The sequence below is a fragment of the Pongo pygmaeus genome, chromosome 23 (genome assembly GCF_028885625.2).
Source record: "Pongo pygmaeus isolate AG05252 chromosome 23, NHGRI_mPonPyg2-v2.0_pri, whole genome shotgun sequence".
NCBI classification, from domain to species: Eukaryota; Metazoa; Chordata; class Mammalia; order Primates; family Hominidae; genus Pongo; species Pongo pygmaeus.
Window position 1 is genome coordinate 41,707,328 of NC_085931.1, and position 24,059 is coordinate 41,731,386.

The 24,059-nt window shown below is 47.2% G+C and overlaps 1 protein-coding gene and 1 long non-coding RNA gene across 8 annotated transcripts in view; both read left to right on the plus strand.

Moving 5' to 3' along the window:
* Positions 1-14,530, plus strand: part of LOC129023541 (uncharacterized) — a 38,973-nt gene extending 24,443 nt beyond the window's left edge. The window contains exon 3 of the long non-coding RNA XR_008496837.2: positions 14,516-14,530. This is a non-coding gene — a long non-coding RNA (uncharacterized LOC129023541). The remainder of the gene's footprint in view (positions 1-14,515) is intronic.
* Positions 1-24,059, plus strand: part of OSBP2 (oxysterol binding protein 2) — a 215,827-nt gene that overhangs the window by 99,988 nt on the left and 91,780 nt on the right. The gene's annotated exons all lie outside the window — the stretch shown is intronic.

The window sequence follows — 24,059 nt, forward strand, 5'->3', positions numbered from 1 at the left end:
AAAAGGAGTATAAAATGATTTTGCTGTGGCCCAGACATGCAGAGCTCCCACAATTACATGTGTCCTTTCATGAAAAATTAGATTATCACTGTAGCTCCAGCATAATGAGTCTCTAATGCCAAGAACTGTGTTAATTAATAAGTTGTACATGTTGACTTTTAAGTCAGGGCATTTTGGAGGGTGAACAATTTTATTTATTTATTTGTTTGTTTGTTTATTTTTGAGATGGAGTCTTGCTCTGTCACCCAGGCTGGAGTGCAGTGGCGCCATCTCAGCTCACTGCAACCTCTGCCTCCTAGGTTCAAGCGATTCTCCTGCCTCAGCCTCCCGAGTAGCTGGGATTACAGGCACCCCCCACCACACCTGGCTAATTTTTGTGTTTTTAGTAGAGTTGAGGTTTCGCCATGTTGGCCAGACTAGTCTCGAACTCCTGACCTCAGGTGATCCGCCCATCTCAGCCTCCCAAAGTGCTGGGATTACAGGCATGAGCCACCACACCTGGCCGAACAATTTGTTTTTAATAGCTTTGGACAAATCTACATGTGATGATATGAAAGGGCAAAAAAATTACTTGGCATTAGCCCATTTGTAGTATGCCTGGAGAGTTGGTTGGCCATCTGGGAGACCATGTCTCTGCAGGAACAGAAGAATAGGAAATGCTTGCTCCTGGTGCTGAGTGGTGGAAGTTTTGTTGCACCCTCTTAGAAGAACTTCACTGCTCAATGGCTCTCGGAGGCTTCACTGTTATCTCTGAGATGCAGCCTAGAGGTTGTAGGAGAGAGGATCTGGGAAGAAGTCCAACCTTGACAAAAGAGAGGGGGCCTGAATCTGGCAAGCAAGTGGGGGCCACATTCTCTGGGCATTCAGAAGCCAGGATTTCATGGGCCATGAAATCTGCTGTCTTTTAGAAGTGGGCTCCAGTCTGCTTTCTCTCCACAAGTTCAAATTTTCCACCATTTCCAGGAGCCTGCAGCTAACACAAGTGAATGAGTGGTGTCCTCGGCATTGACCCCATCAACTCAGATACTTGTAAAAGAGAAGTTAACTTACAGAGCATATAAAAATCAGAAAAAGACAGAAAGAGCCTGTGGACAGCCCAGTACAGCTGTGTATGGATCACCCATTGGAACAAGCATTTGTTTAGGCTTCCAAGGCTGTTGGAGGACCTTACGAGGGAAGAAAATGGTTTAGCTGGAGATGGTTTGGGTGCAGACTTTCCAGAAGGCAGCACCAGTGACCAGAAGGTGGACAGACTTCAGTTCCAGCCCCAAGAGCACAGGCAGGGAGAGATGCTCTCTAAGAGGGTCTGCCCTTGAGATTGTTTCTCTGTAACAGCTTTGCGTCTTCCACCAGTAAAAACTTTTTTCCCATTTTAGATCAAAGTTTAATTTTATTTTGTGCCATGCTCTTTGAGGGTAAGAGGAATGTGAATCTCAGTGAAAACGTGTTGTTTCTTGTGTACCCCTCTATACATGTGACAATGGCTATCATCTGAAAGAAGCGATGTGCAAGGGGAGAGGGTGACCCCATCTCTATGCTACAAGGTGACTGGGCTGCAGAAGGAGGACGCAGCCCCTTGGGTCAGCAGATGGGTTTTGTTGGAGTGGCCCGTTGGGTGTGGGTCCCTTGGGCTGGAGGTGATGTGGATGACACACAGGGCTTATTCTTTGTGCCCTCTCAAGCTTCACCCTTGGCCCTGGCCTGCAGGGATTCCCGGGTTCAGGAAAGACTTTGAATCTGCAGCCACATGAAAATACATGGCACTGCTGTCGACCCACTTTTTAGGGAGAGAGAGAGAGAGAGGGGAAAGCATAGAAAAGATTTGACAGCTTGAAACTACATCAGCCAATTTGTAGAGGTTTTGGCCACTCTTCTAGTTTCCATACACATGATCCGTGATGGATTTGGAGGGGCACGGGAAAGAGGACAAAGCCAGAGGCTCCTCATTAGTCTTGGGAATTCAAGGAGACTTCAGTTTGGTAGCTGCATTTGGAGAGATTGTGTGTGTGCGCACACACATGTGGTTGCTCCAAGGCAGTTTCTACTGCTGCTTGCTCATGTGTCTATAGCTTCCAGGCAGTTTTTCAGCAAGACTGTAAGCCAGATGCAAAAGCAAACCTGAAGAGATATGTCAAACTGCATTAAAAAAGAAAAGAGGGAGCATACTTTATAGGTTAAAGGAAATTTTTTTGAGACGTGGTAATTTACTGAGAATTCACTGACAAATGTGGTTAAGGGTCATTTCAGGACCAATAAGCTTTTGGATGAACAATTTAAAAATCTGTTAAGGGATATTTCTTCCCTTATCTCTATGTTTGCTTCATCGAATCACGTGGTTGCCCTGAAGGAGAAATAGGATTCATTTGTTGGTTTTTAAATTCCACTGCTTGGAAGGACTTGGACAGTCAAGGCCAATGTGATCCCTGTTTCAAACTTCTCTTTTTCTTTTTCTTTTCTTTTTTTTTTTCTGAGACAGAGTTTCTCTCTTGTTTTGTCACCCAGGCTGGAGTGCAGTGGTGCGATCTCGGCTCACTGCAACTTCCGCCTCCCGGGTTCAAGTGATTCTCCTGCCTCAGTCTCCCAAGTAGCTGAGTGCCCGCCACCGTGCCCGGCTAATTTTGTATTTTTAGTAGAGACGGGGTTTCACCATGTTGGCCATGGTCTTGAACTCCTGACCTCATGTGATCCACCCGCTTAGGCCTCCCACAGTGTTGGGATTACAGGCATGAGCCACCATGCCCAGCCAACACTTCTCTTTTTCAAGCCGCAGGAGCTTATATATTGGGGGATTCTTCTTCTTTTTTTTTTTTTTTTTTGACAGAGTCTGGCTCTGTCATCCAGGCTGGAGTGCAGTGGTGTGATCTTGGCTCACTGCAACCTCCACCTCCCAGGTTCAAGCGATTCTTGTGCCTCAGCTTCCCGAGTAGCTGGGATTACAGGCATGTGCCACCAAACCTGGCTAATTTTTGTATTTTTAATAGAGACATGGTTTCACCATGTTGGCCAGGCTGGTCTCAAACTCCTGACCTGAAGTGATCCACCCGCCTCGGCCCCCCAAAGTGCTGGGATTACAGGCGAGAGCTACCATGCCTGGCTTATATTGGGGAATTCTAAATAAAATCAGTCCTGTCTCTTTAATGTATCCATGCCACAGTTTTGTGAAATACATTGTCAATCTTAATTCTGCTTTGCAGATAGAGAAAAATGAATTGTTGAATGGAAGAGTGTCGTAGCTAGGAAGAGCTGCAAGACAGGAAGGTCATCATCATCTCTCAGGGCTAGACCCAGGCCAGTGGGGATTTCAGGAGCCTTTATAATAGATGGTTTGATTAAGAACCCTCTTATTCTGCCCCCACATCAGTGGGTATACAGATTAGTATCACTCAATGGGTATATAGATAAGTATTACCAAATATATAGAGTCAGAGAAATTATGATAAAATATCATAATCAAAACAGGAAAAAACAAAGTATTTAGGAACCGCATACAGAAGTTTCAATCAGGCCAGGTGCAGTGGCTCATGCCTGTAATCCCAGCACTTTGGGAGGCTGAGATGGGTGGATCACTGGAGGTCAGTAGTTCAAGACCAGCCTAGCCAACATGGTGAAACCCCGTCTCTACTAAAAATACGAAACATTAGCCAGGTGTAGTGGCACATGCCTGTAATCCGACCTACTCAGGAGGCTAAGGCAGGAGAATTGCTTGAACTAGGGAGGTGGAGCTTGCAGTGAATTGAGATCGCACCACTGCACTCCAGACTGGGCGACAGTGCGAGACTCTACTCTGTCTCAAAAAAAAAAAAAAAAAAAAAAAAAAGGAGAAGTTTCAGTCACTATGGTTTGCATGATAAGAAATAGTTTATGAATACAAGTATTTTTTTCATCCACCATCTGCAGTATTGTTTACAGAAGAAACTGAGGTTATAAACCTTCCTGTAAATGCTTCCTGCAGACATCTACTTACAGGCCCACGGGTAAAAAGTTTGCATTTATACTTTTTAATGAATAGTCTCTTTAGGGTTTAATTAGTCATTGTGTCTATGCATGAATCATTCATAATCTGGTCTTGCCACCAGCATATGGCAATTAAAGTCAGATGAATAGAAGTAATATTCTCAAGCAAAATGAACTGTACTCTTCGGCCAATTATCATTGGTTGGCAACATGTTTTATAGAGATAAAAGTTGATTGGCAGCTGTTACAAGTTTTGGTTTGTCTTGTCTCTTGGGGAGAAAGTGAACCCTATGAAAAGCACAAGCCTCCGGTCTTCCACACCAGCACTGTGAGGGCCACAGTCTCTAATATTCCCCAGCCAACCTAACACTGGGGAGGTGGTCTGAGCTCATGTGAGTAATGTTAACAGTCACCACCATGTGCGCCTACTGTGTGCCTGGCATGTTTACATGCATTATGGGTCATCTTCCAAGTGACTTGTCCACAATCACTGAGTTAGTAAATGGCAGAACCTGGATTTTAATCCAACACTATCTGATTCCAGGTTTTCTGCTTCATCCTGTCCACCACATTGTCTCAAGACTGAAGATAAGAGTAAATTAGGTTGTAGTTCAGCTAAAAGGTTGACTTGAAAAAGGATTTAGGAGCCGGGTGCGGTGGCTCACGCCTGTAATCCCAACACTTTGGGAGGCTGAGGCGGGCGGATCACTTGAGGTCAGGAGTTCAAGATCAGCCTGGCCAACATGGCGAAACCCCATCTCTACTAAAAATATAAAAATTAGCCAGGTGTGGTGGCAGGTGCCTGTAATCCCAGCTACTCAGGAGGCTGAGGCAGGAGAATCGCTTGAACCCAGGAGGTGGAGGTTGCAGTGAGCTGAGATCACATCACTATACTCCAGCCTGGGAAAAAAGAGGATTTAGGGCTGGGTACACTGGTTCACACCAGTAATCCCAGCACTTTGGGAGGCTGAGGCTGGACGATTGCTTGAGGACAGGAGTTCAAGACCAACCTGGGCAACAAACAGCTCTACAAAAAAAGTAGGCTGTGCACGGTGACTCATGCCTGTAATCCCAACACTTTGAGAGGCCAAGGTGGGAGGATCACTTGAGCTTATGAGTTCGAGACCAGCCTGGGCAATGTGGCAAAACCCCATCTCTGCAAAAAAATACAAAAATTAACCAGGCATGGTGGTATGCTCCTATAGTCCCAGAGCCAGACCTTGTCTCAAAAAAAAAAAAAAAATTAAAAAATTAGACCCACGTGGTGGTGCACACCTATAGTCCTAGTCATTTGGGAGGCTGAGCCCAGGAGTTTGAGGCTGCAGTGAGCTATGGTTGCACCACTGCACTCCAGTCTGGATGACAGAGTGAGACCCTATCTCTAAGAAAAAGTGGTTTAAGTTGTACACCTGTGTTCATACAGCATTATTCACAGTAGCCCAAAGGTGGATGCAACCCAAGTGTTCATTTATGATGAATGGATAAACAAAATGTGGTATATCCATACACTGGAATATTATTCAGCTTTTAGAGGGAAGGAAATTCTGACACATGCCATAACATGGACATCCCTTCTATCTCATTTTTAAAATTATTAAGCAAGCACTTAAAAATTACTTCAGGCCAAGCATGGTGGCTCACGCCTATAATCCCAGCACTTTGGGAGGCCAAGGCAGGAAGATCACTTGAGCCCAGGAGTTCAAGACCAGCCTGGGCAACATAGTGAGACCTGGTCTCTAAAAAAAATGTTTTTTAATAATTTAAAAAGTAAATAAAATTATCTTATTCTCTCCTCCTCTATTCAATTTTTTTTTTTTTTTTTTAAGACGGATTCTCACTCTGTCGCCTAGGCTGGAGTGCAGTGGCATGATCTCGACTCATTGCAACCTTCGCCTCCCAGTGGGTTCAAGTGATTCTCCTGCCTCAGCCTCCCGAGTAACTGAGATTACAGGTGCCTGACATCATGTCTGGCTAATTTTTGTATTTTTAGTAGAGACAGGGTTTCACCATGTTGGTCAGGCTGGTCTTGAACTCCTGACCTCGAGTGATCCACCCACCTCAGCCTCCCAAAGTGCTGGGATTACAGGTGTGAGCCACCACGCCCACCCTGTACCTTCTTAATGAAGGAGATTATAATATGAATATTTGATATATTATAATCTACTTTAAGTTATTAATTTGCTACTTCCCAAACAATTTAAGAAGCTAACAACAGTTAAATATCTTCCAGGAGGCTGAGGTGGAAGGATCACCTAAGCCTGGGAGGTGGAAGTTGCAGTGAGCCGAGATTGCATCACTGCACTCCAGCCTGGGCAACACAGTGAGACCATCTCAAAAAAAAAAAAAAAATTCCCCTTACTTTTTGTAATTTTATATTTTACTCATACGTGTATACATTCCACAAAGCATTATAATTGTTATTGATTTAAGCAATCAATATTTATATAATTACTTTTTTTTCTTTTGTATATATAACTACTTTTTTTTTTTTTTTTTTGAGACAGAGTCTCGCTCTGTCACCCAGGCTGGAGTGCAGTGGCACAATCTCCACTCACTGCAACCTCCACCTCCCAGTTCAAGTGATTCCCCTGCCTCAGCCTCCCAAGTAGCTGGGACTACAGGTACACACCACTGCACCCAGGTGATGTTTTAAATTTTTTTGTAGAGATGGGATCTCATCGTCTTCCCAGGCTGGTCTTGAGCTCCTGAGCTCAAGTGATCCTCCTGCCTCAGCCTCCTAAAGTGCTGGGGTTACAGGTGTAAGCCACTGGGCCTGACCTAAGATTTTCTATCTTTGGTCTTCAGGGCTTTGACTATGATGTGTGTAGGTAAGATTTTGTTTTGTTTCTCCTTCTTGGGGCTCATTGAGCTTCTTGAATCTGTGGGTTAATGTCTTTCACCATATTTGGGAAAATTCATCACCGTTATTTCGTCCACAACTGCTTCTGAACCTGTTCTCTCTTCTCTCTTCTTCTTATGGGACACAAATTACATGTATATTAGACTTTTTGAACCACATGTCTTTATGCACTCTCCTATCTTTTCCATTCTTTTTATCCATTCTGCAGTTAAACCTATCCAATGCATTTTTTTTTTTTTTTTGAGACGGAGTTTCACTCTTGTTGCCCAGGCTGGAGTGCAATGGTATGATCTTGGCTCACCACAACCTCCGCCTCCCAGGTTCAAGCAATTCTCCTGCCTCAGCCTCCCAAGTAGCTGGGATTACAGGCATGCACCACCATGCCCGGCTAGTTTTGTATTTTTAGTAGAGATGGGGTTTCTCCATATTGGTCAGGCTGGTCTCAAACTCCCAACCTCAGGTGATCCGCCTGCCTTGGCCTCCCAAAGTGCTGGGATTACAGGCATGAGCCACCCCGCCCAGCCTCCAGTGCATTCTTAACTTCAGATATGTTTTTAAATCTTGGAATGTCTATTTGATTATTTGTATAGATTTCCAATTCTGTTGAAATGCTCCAAATGTTCATCCATTTTGTCCTTTATCTTTCCTTTTTTAAAAACTTATTAACCATAATTATTTTCAAGTTGGCTCCTTGCCAATCAAGCTGCTTTGAACACCTTAGATATGCCAAGTGGTTTTTCTCACTGGTTCTTGACATTTCAGCCATCTGTATTTTTGAAAGTTTACATTTCTCTTCTATAGCATTTTCTCTGATTGCCCTAACTGCCATGGGCTTCATGCAGGGAGGGCATTGAGTCTTTGCGAACTTCCTAGGATCTAGGAGGACAGTCACACAAGGCCCTGGCTTTATGTGGATATAGCTGCTTGGTGACTGCTGAGGGAAATGCTGATCTCCTGGGCTGGATCCACCTCACTGAGGGCCCCTTGGTTAACCAAGGACACAAGGATGATGATCAGGGTTGAATTTGTTTTTCTTGTTTTTACTCCTTATGAATCCCAAGTTTTAGAACATTGTAAACGTAAATATATTTACAAGGGAAATAACTTCGATATTAAACTCTACTACCCTATGTTATTTTAAATTATCTTCTATTCTTTGTTAATATATGTGATTTAGATAAGAACCATTGGGTTTAATTTTTTTAAATTATTTATTTATTTATTTATATTTTTGAAACAGAGTCTTACTCTGTCGCCCAGGCTGGAGTGTAGTGATGCGATCTCAGCTTACTGCAACCTCCACCTCCCAGGTTCAAGTGATTCTCATGTCTCAGCCTCCTGAGTAGCTGGGATTACAGATGCATGCCACCAAGCCCAGCTAATTTTTATATTTTTAGTAGAGACAGGGGGTTTCACCATGTTGACCAGGCTGGTCTCGAACTCCTGACCTCAAGTGATCCACCTACCTCAGCCTCCCAAAGTGCTGGGATTACAGGCGTGAGCCACGGCACCCAGCCAAAATTTGTTTTTATTGTAGCAAAATACACATATCATAACGTTTACCATATTAACCACTTTTAAGTGTAATGTTCAGTGGCATTAAATATATTAGTGTTGTTATGCATCCGTGACCACCAATCCACCTATCCATCTCCCGAACTCCTTTCATTTTCCAAAACTCTTGACCCATGAAACAGTAACTCCCCATTCCTCACTCCCTTTAGCCCCTGGCTCCCATCATTCTACTTTCTGTCTGTTTGGATTTGACTATTCTAGGTACCTCATATAAGTGGAATCATATGGTATTTGTCTTTTTGTGACTGATCTATTTCCCTTAGCATAATGTCTTCCAGGGTTTTCCATGCTGTAGCATGTGATAGAATTTCCTTCCTTTTTAAGGCTAACCAATATTCCATTGTATGGATAGACCACATTTTGTGTCTTCCATGTTTTAGCTATTGTGAACAATGCTGCTATGTTTATTTATTTATTTATTATTTTATTTTTTTTGAGACAGAGTCTCCGCCCTGTCGCCCAGGCTGGAGTGCAGTGGCGCAATCTTGGTTCACTGCAAACTTCGCCTCCTAGGTTCAAGTGATTCTCCTGCCTCAGCCTCTCGAGTAGCTGGGATTACAGGCATATGCCACCACACCCAGTTAATTTTTTGTATCTTTAGTAGAGACGGGGTTCCACCATGTTGGCCAGGCTGGTCTCAAACTCCTGACCTCACGATCGGCCCACCTCGACCTCCCAAAGTGCTGGGAGCCACCACGCCTGGCCCTATTTATTTATTTTTATTTAATTAAATTTTTTTTTGAGACAGGATCTCACCGAGGCTGGAGTGCAGTGGCACAATCAAGGCTCACTGCAGCCTCAACCTCCCAGGTTCAGGTGATCCTTCCACCTCAGCCTCCTGAGTAACTAGGACTACAGGCGCCAGCCACCATGCCTGGCTAATTTTTGTATTTTTTGTAGAGAGATGGGGTTTTGCCATGTTGCCAAGGCTGGTCTCGAACTCCTGAGCTCAAGCAATCTACCCACCTTGGTCTCCCAAAGTGCTAGGATTACAGGTGTGAGCCACCACAGCCAGCCAATGCTGCTATGGATATTGGTGTACACATATCTCTTTGAGACCCTAGTATATGCCCAGAGGAATTGCTGGGTCATAATAATAATTCTATTTTTAATATTTTGAGGAACCTGCACACTATTTTCCACAGCAGCTGCTGCACTATTTTATATTCCCACCAGCGCTGAGTTTTAAATTCTCCACATCCTTGCCAACACTTGTTATTTTCAGTTTTTTAGATGGTAGCCATCCTAGTGGGTGTAAGGTGGTATCTCATTGTGCTTTTGATTTGCATTTTCCTAATGATTAATGAAGCCAAGCGTCTTTTCATGTACATATTGGCCATTTGTGTATCTTCTTTGGATAAATGTCTACTCAAGTCCTTTGCCCATTTTTTAATCGGATTGGGTTTTTTGTTGTTGAGTTTTAGGAGTTCTGTATTCTGAATATTAATCCCTTATCATATATATGATTTGCAAATATTTTCTCATATTCTGTGGATTTTTTTTTTACTCTGTTGATAGTGTCCCTGGAGGCATAAATTTTCTAATTTTCACAAAGTCCATTTTGTCTATTTTTTTTGTTGTCTGTACCTTTGGTGTCATACCCAAGAAATGTTTGCCAATTCCGATGTTGTGAAGCTTTTGCACTAAGGTTTTGCTTATAACTGTTTTATAGTTTCAGCTCTTACATTTCGGTCTTTGATTGATTTGAGTTAATTTCTGTATATGGTGTTAGGTAAAGGTTTGATTTCATTCTTCAGTATGTGGATACACACTTTTCACAGCACCATTTGTTGAAAAGACTATTTTCTCCCTACTGAATGGTCTTGGCACACTTGTCAGAAGTCATTTGATCAGCTGGGCATGGTGGCTCACACCTGTAATCCCAGCACTTTGGGAGGCCAAGGCAGGCAGATCACCTGAGGTCAGCAGTTCAAGACCAGCCTGGCCAACATGGTGAAACCTTGTCTGTACTAAAAAATACAAACTTTAGCTGGGCATGGTGGCACACATCTGTAGTCCCAGCTACTCGAGAGGCTGAGGTGGGACAATCACTTGAACCCGGGAGGCAGAGGTTGCAATGAGTCGAGATTGTGCCATTGCACTCCAGCCTGGGTGACAGAGTGAGACTGTCTCAAAAAAAAAAAAATTATTTGACTGTATATGCAAAGCTCTCCCTCCCTCCCTCACTCCCTCCCTCTCTCTCTCTCTCTCTCTCTCTTTCTTTCTCTTTTGAGACAAGGTCTCACTGTGTCGCCCAGGCTGGAGTGCAGTGGCACAATCTCAGCTCACTGCAGCCTCTGCCTCCCAGGTTCAGGCCATCCTCCTGCCTCAGCCTCCCAAGTAGCTGGGACTACAGGTGCCCACCACCACACCCAGCTAACTTTTGTATTTTTAGTAGAGATGGGGTCTCACCATGTCTTGGTCTTCGAGACTAAGCTGGTCTCGAAGAACCCCTGGCCTCAAGTGATCTGCCTGGCTTGGCCTCCCAAAGTGCTGGGATTACAGGCGTGAGCCGCTGCGCCGAGCCTGCAAGGGTTTGTTTCTGAAGAGCCATTGGAGTTTTAGGGCTGAAAGATACTGCAGGCAGTAGTTAATTCAATGCCTTCTTATTACAGATGAGGAAACTGAGGCCCAAAGACAAAGGGCAACTTGCCCTGGGTTTCATAGTGACAGAGCTGAAAGTACATCCTAGGCCTGACTCCACATCTGATGCTTTTAAAAGCTAGTTGTTAGTTTGCTTTGCTCTTAGAAGAGTGTTGTGTCAGTTACTATTTTGATAGAAGTGGCAAATGCCTTTTTCACTCTGCAGAAAATGTATGTGGCTTACCCATCCTCTTCACCACTCCTGTGGAGCAGTCCGTCATTGGCAGCTCCTGTATTTTGAAGCATTACTGTGGCGAGAATAGGCCACCAGTTTTGTGGGTTCCTATTTGCCCTGATATTTAGTTTGCAGAGTTTGAAAGGGTCCTGAATATAGCTATGTAATAACCTACTACAGAATGCCTTCCCAGTGCACATTTGTCTTTATTGCCTACAGGAAGGAACTTGATCTTTGAATTTTTTAGCAACCTAGAGCCTCTTTCCGTCATGCCTACCAGTAAGACAGACCTGGGCTAGGCTGCCGTCCCAAGGGTTGTCTTGGCAGAGGCTAGGTTGGGGGTGAGAATAGGGGCAACGGGGAATATGAATTAGACAAAATTCCAAAGCAGATTTAAAATTATGCCACTCTTGATGTTTCCTGGCTGGGTTTGCTCATTCAAGAGCTATTAAGCCCCTCTTAGTGGTATTGTGGACACTTTGCTGGGAGCTGACAGGCCCCTCACAAAACCAGAAGGCAAGAACTCATAGATTTTCTGGAGGAGCTTAAGAGAGGAGGCAGGGACCCAGGGAAGAGGCTGCCATGTGGGACCAAGGAGAGAGGAGGAGGGCTGGGTCCAGGCCTCCCGAAGTGTCAGAAGGAAATGGTGAGCCAAGGAAGCAAACAGGTGGAACCTGCGGCAGGCTGGTTGTGAGGGAGGAGGAAGGGATGAGCCATGGACATGCTTCTGTCTTCAGAGAACACCTGAGAGAGCAAAGCACAGCTGGGCTGGGAGGGCAGATGGGGGATTTGCTTTAGATTTGACAGCAACATTGGTGATACAGGTAGCATTCCAGGCAGGTTGGCGGTGGTTTACTCGTTGTCCGCAGCAATGGAAGTCACAGTCCGCCTGCCAGAATGAGCATATGTAGTGGCAAGGTCAAAGAGCAGGGCCGGAGCCATGGGGCAGAAGGTAGAAGACAATCTGGGGCAGTAGTGTCTTCGGCCTTTGTGTGTGAGAATCAGTGGTATGTGATCCAGTTCTTTGGCTTTTCCGGAACCCAGAAAAGAATGGAGTAACTGAACTGTGATTTAAAATCTTGCTGTGTGGCTTGGGTTGTTTGTGTTGGTTCAAAACTCTGAATCTTTTGGGGTCTTCAATTTGTGGGCATGTCAGTGGAAATTCTAAGCTTTGTTTTAATGGTGTGTGTGTGTCTGTCTGTCTCTGTGTGAGTGTGTTTAGAAATTGGCTTCTCTGGGTTCCTCGCTGGTCTTCTGAAAGGTGGGGTTATAGACATGCTGGTGAATTCTGAATGTTTTATAAATTAGACTATTAACGGAGTTAAATTGAAGAAACCTTCTGTCATAAGACCTTCCAGGAATTCCATTCCAAATGAGGAAATGCATAAAGACTTGTCCACTTGGCAAACATTGGGTGTTTGGGAGGTGATTGTGTACCCTGTCCCCACATTTAATACCTGCAGCCATTGCAACAGGAAGCCCATGTAACCTGGTGCTCATGAGTACTGATTTGTTTCTTGACATTGAGTTTTGACAGTATGTTACTTAAAAAGAGAAGAAAGAAAAATAAGCTCTTGGAAGTAATTTTCAAGTAGAGGTAGTGGTTTTTTGTTTATTTTTTTAAGGTACCATATGTGGCATGTGCTTCCTTTCTTTGATGTGAAATCTGAAGGAGCCCTTGCCTCCTGCCTAGCACATTTCCTAAATGATAAATGCCCACTCCTGTTCCACCTATGCCCTTCATGAATGTTTTGGCTCCACGATCTTTTTGTAGCAGCCGTGGTCAGTGAATGTTTGAGCAGAGTCCTCTATGCCTGCTTGGACAGCAATTATTAACTTCCACTTGAATGCATTCTATTCGATCTTTCTCCTTCAAAGTGGGAGCTCACCAAATGGTAAAAATCAAGGTGTCTTTGGATTTGAATTAATGTGGCATTAAAAAGTTGTGGTTGCTTTAAAAAGAATTAGGCAGGGCTAGGGGTGGTGACTTACACCTGTAATCTAGTGCTCTGGGGAGGCTGAGACAGCAGAGTCACTTGAGGCCAGGAGTTTGAGAACAGCTTGGACAACACAGCAAGACCCCATTTCCACAACAACAACAACAACAACAAAATCCTAGCTAGATATGGTGGTGCACACCTGTGGACCTAGCTATTTAGGAGGCAGAGGTAGGAGGATCGCCTGAGCCCAGGAGTTCAAGGCTGCAGTGAGCTATGATCATGTCACTGAACTCCAGCCTGGGCGATAGAGCAAGACCCTGTCTCTACATAAATAGAATGAGTCAATAAATAAATGACAGGCGTTTCCTATTTAGTTCCGTGAAGGTAGGGTATCCTCATCTTGGACTCCAGAAAGGCCTGAGGGAGGCCATGAAGTAGGCAGAGCCTGGAACCAGGAGCCCCACCCCACCCTCATGTTTCAGAGGAGAAACTGAGGCTCAGGTGGCCTGGGTCATGTTGCTGGTCTGTGGCAGAAGCCAAGTCAGAATCAATGACCCCCCAGGGACTTTCCTGGCTGGGTAGGAGGAGGCGTGGGAGGGATTTGAACAGAATGTGGAAGCGGTTCTGCGAGATGTCATCAGACTCTAGCAGTCCCGTCTGTTGGTTGGTGCTGGGAGAGGGAATTGGATTCCAAGTGGGGATGGGACCGCATCTCCCCTAGTTCCCGAGATAGACTCGCCTGTAACTGGATCACTCCTTGCAACCTCAGGTAGCGTGTGACTGGAGAAATGAGGGCTGAAGCCATGGACCATCCAAGGGCCCCTCCCCTGATGGGTCCAGGCAAAGGGCCGGCCCTCTCCAGCCTCGATTGGGGCGCGATAGCGCCCTTAGTGTCGTGTCTGGTTCCAGGCCACGCTCGGGCATTTTAAGAGGCTGAGGTGCGCCTTCCGCTGCCCGCCTGCGTCCCGCCACGGAGAGCTCGCCTTTATCTAGCCCTCTGGGCGAGAGAAGAAGGCTAATCCCAGCTTGGGACAGGGCTGGCTGAGGCGCGCCGTATCCTCCGGGGACCGATCGGTGGCCTCGCGCGGCTCTCATCGCTCTCAGAGCAGCGCTCCAGGGGGCGGAGGGAGCCTCCTCGGGCGGTGGGGAGGAGGCTGGAGGAATGAGGACGCAGCGCGGCGCGCCCTTGCAGCGCTCAGGCTGACGGGCGGGCGGGCGGAGCGGGCGCACGGCTCCTCTCGGTCAGGCTGCTCTCTGAGCTCGCGGGCTGGACGCTGTCCGCGGTGCTGAAGCGGCGCCCGCGGCAGGGAGGCGGACCCGGAGCCGCCGGGCAGCACACACCCAATCCCGGGACCGCCCTCCTCCCAGGCTCGGAGAGGCGGTGGCAGCCGGCACTGCACCCAGATGGACTGAGAGCGCGGCGGCGGGAAGGCGGCGGCGGCGGCGGCAGCAGCAGCAGCTGCAAGAGCCCTCGCAGCCTCGGGGCAGGACCCACGTCCACACCCGAGAGCCCCTCCCTGAGGTGAGTCAGGGCGGGCGGAACAGGGATGGGGTGGACGGGTCCTGGGGTGTGGGATCTCTTGTGCTTTAAAATTTCCCTTCCCCGTTGTAAATTTCTTCCAGCCCAGATCTTGAGCAGCTTTCAGGGCTGAGGGCTCAGAGCTATGCCTCCGCACTTTCCCAGTCCTGGGATAGAGGGCAGGCCCCTCTGCCCTCACAAGCCAGGGGACAAAGGATTTAGCCAGAAGCCAGACAGTCACAAGGCATGTCCTCCTCTCCACCTTGGGTGCAGCCCACAACAAGGTACCAGGAAAACCTGTTTGCCCAGGCTGGTGCCACAGTGGGGACAGCTTCCCGTCTCTGGTCTCTGTTCAGACGCCTGGCCCCGAGCAACCTAGCCACTGGAATTCAGCCCAGACAGATGCCAGCCATCTTTTAGCAGGGAAAAGCAAGCTTCAGCCTTCACTGGGGCTACAAGCGAGAAGTAGAGCCCTTTCCCTGCCTCCTTCCAGTCTCCATAGGCACCTGAGCTGCCATGATCAGGGCTTCAGGGTGAGGGTCACTTCAGTGCACCTGGCTGTTATAAGTGAGCTGGACTCAGGCAGAGGAGCTCTGGAGTGGATACTGGGCAGGCACTGCCTGCCAGTGGGGTGTGTGTGTGTGTGTGTGTGTGTGGTGTTCCCAGCAAGCAAAAGGGATTTTAAACTCCAGTGGTGCCTGTCACAGGAAAAGCCCTTCTCCAGCCAGCCTGTGCCTCTGAGTAAGCAGTTCAGGGTCACGCTGGGCAACTACCCAGCCAGAGGAGCTTTGGGCTTCCTCAGCCCCTACAGCTGCCCCCCTTCTGCCTTGAGCCATCTACTGAAGGGGGAGATGTGTTTAAACTTGATGGGTCACCTCTGCCTTCGATCCTACCAGCATTCGGTTCCCATCTCCATCACCTGGCAAGGTCAGACAGATAGATGTCTTAACTTCTAGAACTGGATGGGTGGGCTTCTGGGGGGCTTTACTGCCTAGGCAAAGGGCATTTGGTGTGTTGGGGAGGAGAGGGAGTGGAGAGGGGAGGTGGAATTAGTGGGACCATCCTCCAGGGCCCTGGAGATGTCTAGTTGTGCTAGATTCCAAGCCATGTGAGATGCCTGTTCTAACCCAATGGATGTAAATGAAGCCTCTGAATCTCGACAGGTTCATTGCTGGAAGACTGAGGTCTGTGTTTTGTTCCGTCTGTCTAGCTTAAGCTGTGCGCATCAGAAATGACTCTGGTGGGCAGCTTCCTTGGATCATTGGATGCCTGACGGTGCCGATGAAATGAAAGAGGAGGGGGGAAGATGTGTGAGATGATGTGCTGGTTTTAGGGTCAGTGTGAGCTGCAGTGGTGCTGCAGTGCTGAAGGAAATGCATGCCAAGAATGTGTTAGCATTACTTGCATAAAGCAGACCCCTTGGTACCCAGGTACCATTTGTTTCTCACCAATGTTCTGTAGAGAGGGAAGATGATAAGGGAAAAGTATAATAACTGCACATCTGACATATACTTGATTTACATTATTCTTGACCACTTTTTTCCACCCAAAAGTATTTTTTAACTACCATATAAACACTTTATATTTTGGCCAGATGAATGAACCTCTTTAGAGAATGGTTGTCTGGAAGGATGGCTGACTCATGACTGTACTTTGACATTCTTGCTGACTTGTTTCATAAAAATATGAAGTCCAGAAGCATAATGGCAGGGCAACTAAGCAGTAGGACATCGTTTTTATTTTGGGAAAATTGTGTATTTGAGCCTTGCATGTTATTTGTTTTGAAAATTACATTTATAGCCAAAAAAAGTTTTCCACTGATTGAGATTGATCTATCTATCTATCTATCTATCTATCTATCTATCTATCTATCTATTTTAACCCATAGTCTGAGCAACTTAAAACGTCCTCAATAATTAAAGTAGGATCAAGTTCTCTTCTGTAACTGAGGAAGATACTATTTGAGGGTTGACCCTGGGTAATTGATACACAGTCCTAGATCCAGCTCACAGTCTCTGTTCAGAAGTCCTGACTGGCTTGTATCACATGCAAGCCTGCATTTATGCACAGTTATAAAACGTGCATGAAAAATATGAACACTATTTCTGTCTGGATTTCTCAAGGCAGCAAACAAAGATGTAGTGATGACTATTTGTCAATAGAACGCATTTCATTTTGGTGAAAGCAATTGATCTTGTGTTCCTGGTAGAATAGTTAAATGTTAGGGATGGTGGCAATAGCTGTGTGATGTTAATGAGTGAAAAGAGATCCAGCTTTGCAGATTGAGAGGCCTGAGTTTGAATCCTGATTTTAACCTATTATTAATTGTATGCCATGATTTAACCTCTATAAGCCTCTGTTTTATCATCTGTAAAACGGAGAAAATAATACCTGGCTGGTTTGCACAGGATTGGCATGTGGGTGCTCAATGTTATTCTAAATATTTCTTACTATTGTCTACCTCCACTGGTTATTAAAGGCACATGAGTGTGTTTAGCTAAAATTACCTCAAATTTGTGTTTATGTTCAAACTGTGAAGGCCATGAAAGGACTCAACAGCTTGGGGTGGCCTAGGCCTGCTGGAGGTGGTGTTTCCAAGGTAGGGACTTTTCTTGGGTCTGTTGTCATCCAGGAACATTGGCTGGTCAACCCTGGAGCTTGGGTAAAAGGACAAAGGAACTGTTCCCTCCGGGAGAATGGAGCCTGGATGCCAAAGGCCGTGAGGAGTCTGTTCAGAGAAACCCCTTCCAAGAAAGGCTTTGTGGCAAGGGTGGTTTTGTTACATGGAGAGGCTTCTCTGTCCTGAAATGCTATCTTTCTGATACTGGGTTTCCTCCAACGATATGTGTCTCTTCCTTCTTCTGTCCTGTGTGCCCTATGGTAATAGCAGCTAAAATGGGAAGGTGCTTGTTTCAGGCCAGGCTTTCCTGCAGTAACTCAGTCATCATCATGACCCTGTGAGAGGAGAACCATTGCCATCCTTATTATACAAATGAAGAGACTGAGGCTCAGACAGGTCGCAGTGCCCAAGGTCTGACTCTGGCCCTGCCTCTACAGCATGAGGAGAGGACCTCACAGATGAGCTGATGACAGAGAAAGGAGGGGCAGCAGAGCCGGAGTCACCCCAATCTCCAGGCTCACAATCCAGTGCTCTCTCCTCCCATTGGGGTGAGAGCGCCCCATTGCTTGGTGGCAAGAGGAGGAAGAATAAGCAGGGGTTAGGGCCAGCCAGGCAGAATCGCAATGGGGAGGAGGTGGTGTCAGGTACCTTCCCTTCCTGGCCTGCCACATCATCCTGTCTCCAGGGTGGGGCTTGTGATCTCAGCAGCTGGGGCAGCAGCCGCAGCAGTAAACAGAGCTAGAAGGTGGAGCAGAGCCCTTGCAAATCAACTAGGCCAACCTCTCATGATATGAATGAAGAGCTTGAGGCCCAGAGAGGAAATGATTCATCCATGGAGGTGCTGGGGGGAGGAGAGAGATCTTTATTCCACTGCCCTGGACAGGAACCCGTCCTAATGGACTGCTCCTCAGTGCCTCTGCGGGAAGCCTGGGTGTTGCTGGTGGCTCTGTTCGAAAGGGCTACCCAAGTCCAGGGACCTCCATAGACCTCTGAGCTGGACAGCTCCTTTTTCTCCCTCCCCACCTGGCAGCTCCATCTGGCCCCTGCTGGCACAGGATTGCCGTTCGCAGACTGCATTGATTTCCATTTCCCGGGTGATGAGATAATTTAAAGGTTATCCAGTTGAGTTTTTGCTTCCCTTGACTTGAGTCCTTTCTCCAAGAGCACCTGCTGCCAACAGCCTGAGTTCCAGGCATTGAAATAAAAAGATGCAATTGTTGCCCATAAACTTGAATTGTTTACGAGCCATGTGTGAACTTTTATAGCTGTTTTGCACACATACCCTGCCTCGAGGGTTACTTAATGAGCATACCTGTGAGGTTGCTTTTTCCACTGAATGGCATATCATGATGCTGAACCTTGCGCCATTCCTGCAGGTGGGCTCCTTTTCCTAGGTTGCCATTTTCAGTTACTGGCCCCATCTCTCCTACCTTGAACTCCAGCCCCTGCCCCTGCGAGACTCAACTCCTTCCTCTTCTTGCTGCCTGAGGCCATGCCCTGTTCATTTTCTACCACATTTTCTCTGAAATCTGTCGCTTCCCTCAAGCCATGCTGCCACTGCCCTGATTGGGCTCCTCATTACTGACTCTTTGCAAATGCCCTTCAGCCGGGGTGCCTCCCTGCATAGGGTCCCTTGTAGACTTGCCCCTATATGCACAAGCAGATAAATCTTTCAGGAACACAGATTCTGCTCTCGGCACTGCTTTCCTGCTGACCCTTCCCTGGCCAAATCCCACCTCCAGGATGAAGGCAGATACCACAGCCTGGCCTGGAAGGGCTTTCTGCAGACTGGCCCAGCTCCCTGCCTCTCACACAGCAGCTGGGCCTGCTCTTCTCTCCCACATGGTACTCTTTCTCCCTGGACATGTCCCTTCCCTTTCCCACCTCCAGCTCTAGAGCTGCCCCCTCCAAGCCACCTTCCTTCCTCCCCTGAGCTTCCTGAGTTTTCTTTTCCTGCCTAAATCCAGAGCACGCTTGCTCAGTAAGCTATTCAAGGGACTGGTTGGGTCTTTTTTTGTGGTGGTCTTTCTCTGTTGCCCAGGCTGGTGTGCAGTGATGCAGTCACAGTTTTACACTTCATTGTAACCTCAACGTCCCAGGCTCAAGTGATCCTCCTGTCTTAGCCTCCTGAGTACTGGGACTACAGGCACAGGCCACCATGCCAAGCTAATTTATTTTTATGTTTTTTGTTGAGACAAGGTCTTGCTGTGTTGCCTAGGCTGGTCTGGAACTCCTGGGCTCAAGCAATCCTCCTGCCTCTTCCTCCCAAAGTGCTGGGATTACAGGTATGAGCCACTATGCCCAGCCAGCCGAATTTTACTGCAGGCCAGGTACGGTGTGGGGCAGCAGTAATGCTAAAGCCAGTGTTGTGGGTTGAATTGTCATAAGCAAGGTATACACAGAAGACACAGGGAAGTCCCCCCAAAAGATATGTTAGACCTGGCATGGCGGCTCACACCTATATTCCCAGCACTTTGGGAGGCCAAGGTGGGAGAATGACTTGAGCCCAGGAGTGCAAGGCCAGCCCGGGCAACATAGCAAGATCCTGTCTCTACAAAAAATGAAAATAAAAAAATTAGCTGGATATAGTGGGGTGCCCCTGTAGTCCCAGCTACTCAGGATGATGAGGTGGGAGGAACACTTGAGCTCAGGAGGTGAAGGCTGTAGTAAGCCATGATCACCCCACTGCACTCTGGCCTGGGTGATAGAGTGAGACCCCGTCTCAAAAGAAAAACAAAAGATATGTTGAAATCCTAAACCTCTGTACCTGTGAACATGACTTTGTTTGGAAATAGGGACTTTGCAGATGGAATCAAGTCAAGATGGGGTCTTTTGGGTGATTCCTAATCTAATATGTCTGATGTCCTTATGAGAAGAGAGAAGTGTGGACTTATGCCGGGCGCAGTGGCTCACGCCTGTAATCCCAGCACTTTGGGAGGCTGAGGCGGGCCGATCACGAGGTCAGGAGATCGAGACCATCCTGGCTAACATGGTGAGACCCCGTCTCTACTAAAAATACAAAAAATTAGCCAGGCGTGGTGGCGGGTGCCTGTGGTCCCAGCTATTTGGGAGGCTGAAGCAGGAGAATCGCTTGAACCAGGAAGGTGGAGGTTGCAGTGAGCTGAGATTATGCCACTGCACTCCAGCCTGGGTGACAGAGCAAGACTCCATCTCAAAAAAAAAAAAAATGTGGACTTAGACCCACACACAGAGGAGACCACCAGGTGAAGACACAGACAGAGAGGGGAAGGTCGTGTGAAGTCAGAGGCAGAGATTGGAATTTTGCTGCCACGGCCAAGGAACACCTGAGGCTGCCAGGAGCTGGAAGAGGCAAGGAAGGATTCTCCCCTAGAGCCTTCACAGAGAATGTGGCCCTGCTGACACCTTGATTTTAGACATCCGGCCTCCAGAACGGCAAGCAGATGAATTTCTGTTGTTTTAGGCCAGGAAATTTTTGGCAGCCCTAGGGAAACTAACACAGTGAGTAAGACTCCTTCCCAGCCCAGGTGCTGGATATTTTTCGGGGAGACATACTCTCCAATGGAGCCTTATGAGTCAGTGTAGTGAGTACGGCGAGAAATCTAGAAGTGTGTGATGAAGACTCTGAGAAGGGCCCTCCACCAAGCAGCCTTCCAGCCCCTCGCTGGGGTGGCAACTGTCAAGGAAGGCTCCTTGGGGGAGGGAAGGCTCATACCCCATGTTCAGAGATGAGCAGAAGTCCACCAGGGAGCAAAAGCCAGGCTATCTCAGGCCCCGTGAGTGAAGGCACGACAGCGGGAAGCAGCCGGTGGAGCCAAGGCCTGGGACTGGGGAGTGCTGAGCCCCACAAGGCTTAGCTCCTAGTAGGCTGTGGTTTGCAAAGGGCTTCGAACTTGAACTTGCCTCTGTTCATATCAGGGAGCCATGGAAGAGAAGTGACAGGGAGGAGATGGTAATTTCAGTAAATTGTCCCCATAATGTCATGGAAGATGAATCTGAAGGGGTACACATGGAAGCTGAGACCTCAGAAGTGAGCTAGAGGTGTGGCTGGTCGAGGTGGAGAAGACGATATGGATTTGCAAATGATTTGGTAAGGACTTGGGGATTCATTGCATATAGGGACACAAGGAGAAGGAGAAACTGCAGGAGCTGACCCCCCGGTCTCTGGCTGGTGCCTAGGGAAAGAAAGAATGGTCTGGAGAGGGAAAAGTTATGATGAGGGAGCAGAGGAGAGATGTTGGGCTCAGCTGGGGACAGGTGGAATGTGGGAGACATCCAAGAGACAGTGGAGTTCTATAGCTTGGAGGGGCAAGACTGTGCTGGTGCTACAGATGGGGAAATGTGAATGGGGGATAGGATATGGAGCTATGGACATGGACACCATCGCTTGGGCCCATCATGGAGTGAGAAGATGATGGGAGAGAGGACTGACTCATGTCCTCAAGTGAGGACAGAGGAGGTTAGAAGACAGTGGATGTGTGGCAAGAGGATCAGGGGGTTTCAAAGAGGGGTGGTTGATGTGACTCAGGCCTTCCACAGGAAGTGGTCTATGGAGGGCATCAGACAGGGCCACTGGATTCAGGGATGACTTGTCGTTTCTTGCCTTTCCTTGTGTCCTCTGTGTACACTTGCTTATGACACCCTCTATCCATTTCTGGCACCTCTCCTGACACCTCTCTGGGCCATGCTGTCCAGAGCGGACCTGAAGAGGTGAATGCAGATGCATGTCTGGACACCCGCACAGGTAGCCTCTCCTGGGCAGCCGCAGCCATTAATCTCAAGGTCACTGGTCTTCTGCCAGATCTTCTGCCAGAAGCCTGGCCACAGAGGGTGAGGTGAGGCCTGCAGCCTGGCCAGAAGACAGGTACTATACCTGAACCCCCGCCCCCACACCTGGTTGCAGCTGTGTCCATTCTTTGCAGGGCCCCTCACCATGGGCGGCTCTGCTCCTCCGCCTCATAGGAATTGTGCCACGGGTGCGCCAAATGATCCAGCCCCTCTCTGATTGCTGCCTGCCAGGTTGGTCTGTGTGCACTGATGCGGTGGCTTCTCTGATGTGATCTCTGGGCCCTCCTGCCCGAAAACTCACCCAAGGAGTATCCTTCTATATGCCTGACCTTCCACCATTAGGGAGTCACTCGTAGGGCATCACAGGTTTCAGCGTGAGCCGGAGTTGATCCTGGCACACTCTCTCCAATTGTAATTTGTTGAGACATTAATTTTAGTTAGGAAACACAAGATTGTGAAATATTTCAAGATTCTAAAATTTATAACATAAAATTTAGTCATCTTTCACAACCCCTCCCCATCTCACTTATCTCCCTGGAGATATACGCACCGATTTGTCAGTAGTGGTATTTTCCAGATCTTTTCCTATGCATTTACAAAGCCATATAAGTATACACAACACCCCACACACATACATATATAAAAATGAGATTGTACTGTACATACTGATTAGGAGCTTGCTTTTTCCCTTATCAATGTATTTTAGAGGTCTTTACATATTGATACAAATATACCTCTTTTATTTCTTTTTAGTTTCTGATTTTATATTTTTTAATTTTTATTTATTTTTTTATTTTATTTATTTTTGAGACAGGGTCTTGCTCTGTCACCCAGACTGGAGTGCAGTGGTGCAATCTCAGCTCACCACAACCTTTGCCTCCCAGGTTCAAAAGATTCTCATGCCTCAGCTTCCCAAGTAGCTAGGATTACAGGCATGCACCACCATGCATGGCTATATTTTTTAAATTTATTTTTAATTTATATTTATGTATTTGTTTGTTTATTTATTTATTTTTGAGATGGAGTCTTGCTCTGTTGCCCATGCTGGAGTGCAATGGCGCAATCTCAGCTCACTGTAACCTCTGCCTCCCAGGTTCAAGCGATTCTCCTGCCTCAGCCTCCCAAGTAGCTGGGATTACAGGCGCCCACCACCACACCTGGCTAATTTTTGTGTTTTTAGTAGAAACGGGGTTTCACCATGTTGGCCAGGCTGGTCTCGAACTCCTGACCTCAGGTGATCTGCCCACCTTGGCCTCCCAAAGTGCTGGGATTACAGGCATGAGCCACCGCGCCTGGCCTATATTTTTTTATTTTTAAAGACAGGGTCTTGCTTTGTCACCAATGTTGGAGTGCAGTGGTGTAAGCATAGCTCACTGCAGTCTCGACCTCCTGGCTCAAGGCATCCTCCTGCCTCAGTCTACGAAGTACCTAGAACTACAGGCACACGCAACCACACCTGGCTAATTTTTTATTTTTTGTAGAGAGAGGGTCTTGCTATGTTGCCCAGGCTGGTCTTGAACTGTTGCCTCAAGCAGTCTTCCCACTTTGGCCTCCCAAAGTGCTGGGATTACAGGCATGAGCCACCACACCCAGCTTTCTCATTTTTATTTTTTATTTTTTTATTTTTGAGACAGCCTTGCTCTGTCACCCAGGCTGGAGTGTAGTAGCGCAATCTCAGTTCACTGCAACCTCCTCCTTCCAGGTTCAAGTGATTCTCCTGCCTCAGCCTCCTGAGCAGCTGGGACTACAGGCACGCACCACCATGCCTGGCTAATTTTTGTATTTTTGGTAGAGACAGGGTTTCATCATGTTGGCCAGGCTAGTCTCAAGCTCCTGACCTCAAGTGATCTGCCTGCATCTGCCTCTCAAAGTGCTAGGATTACAGGCTTGAGCCATCACACCTGGCCTCATTTTTTAAAGAACAGCATAGAATTCCACAGTGTATTATAATGTATTTAATCATTTTCCTCTTGATGAACAATAGATTCTTCACGTTATTACTATTC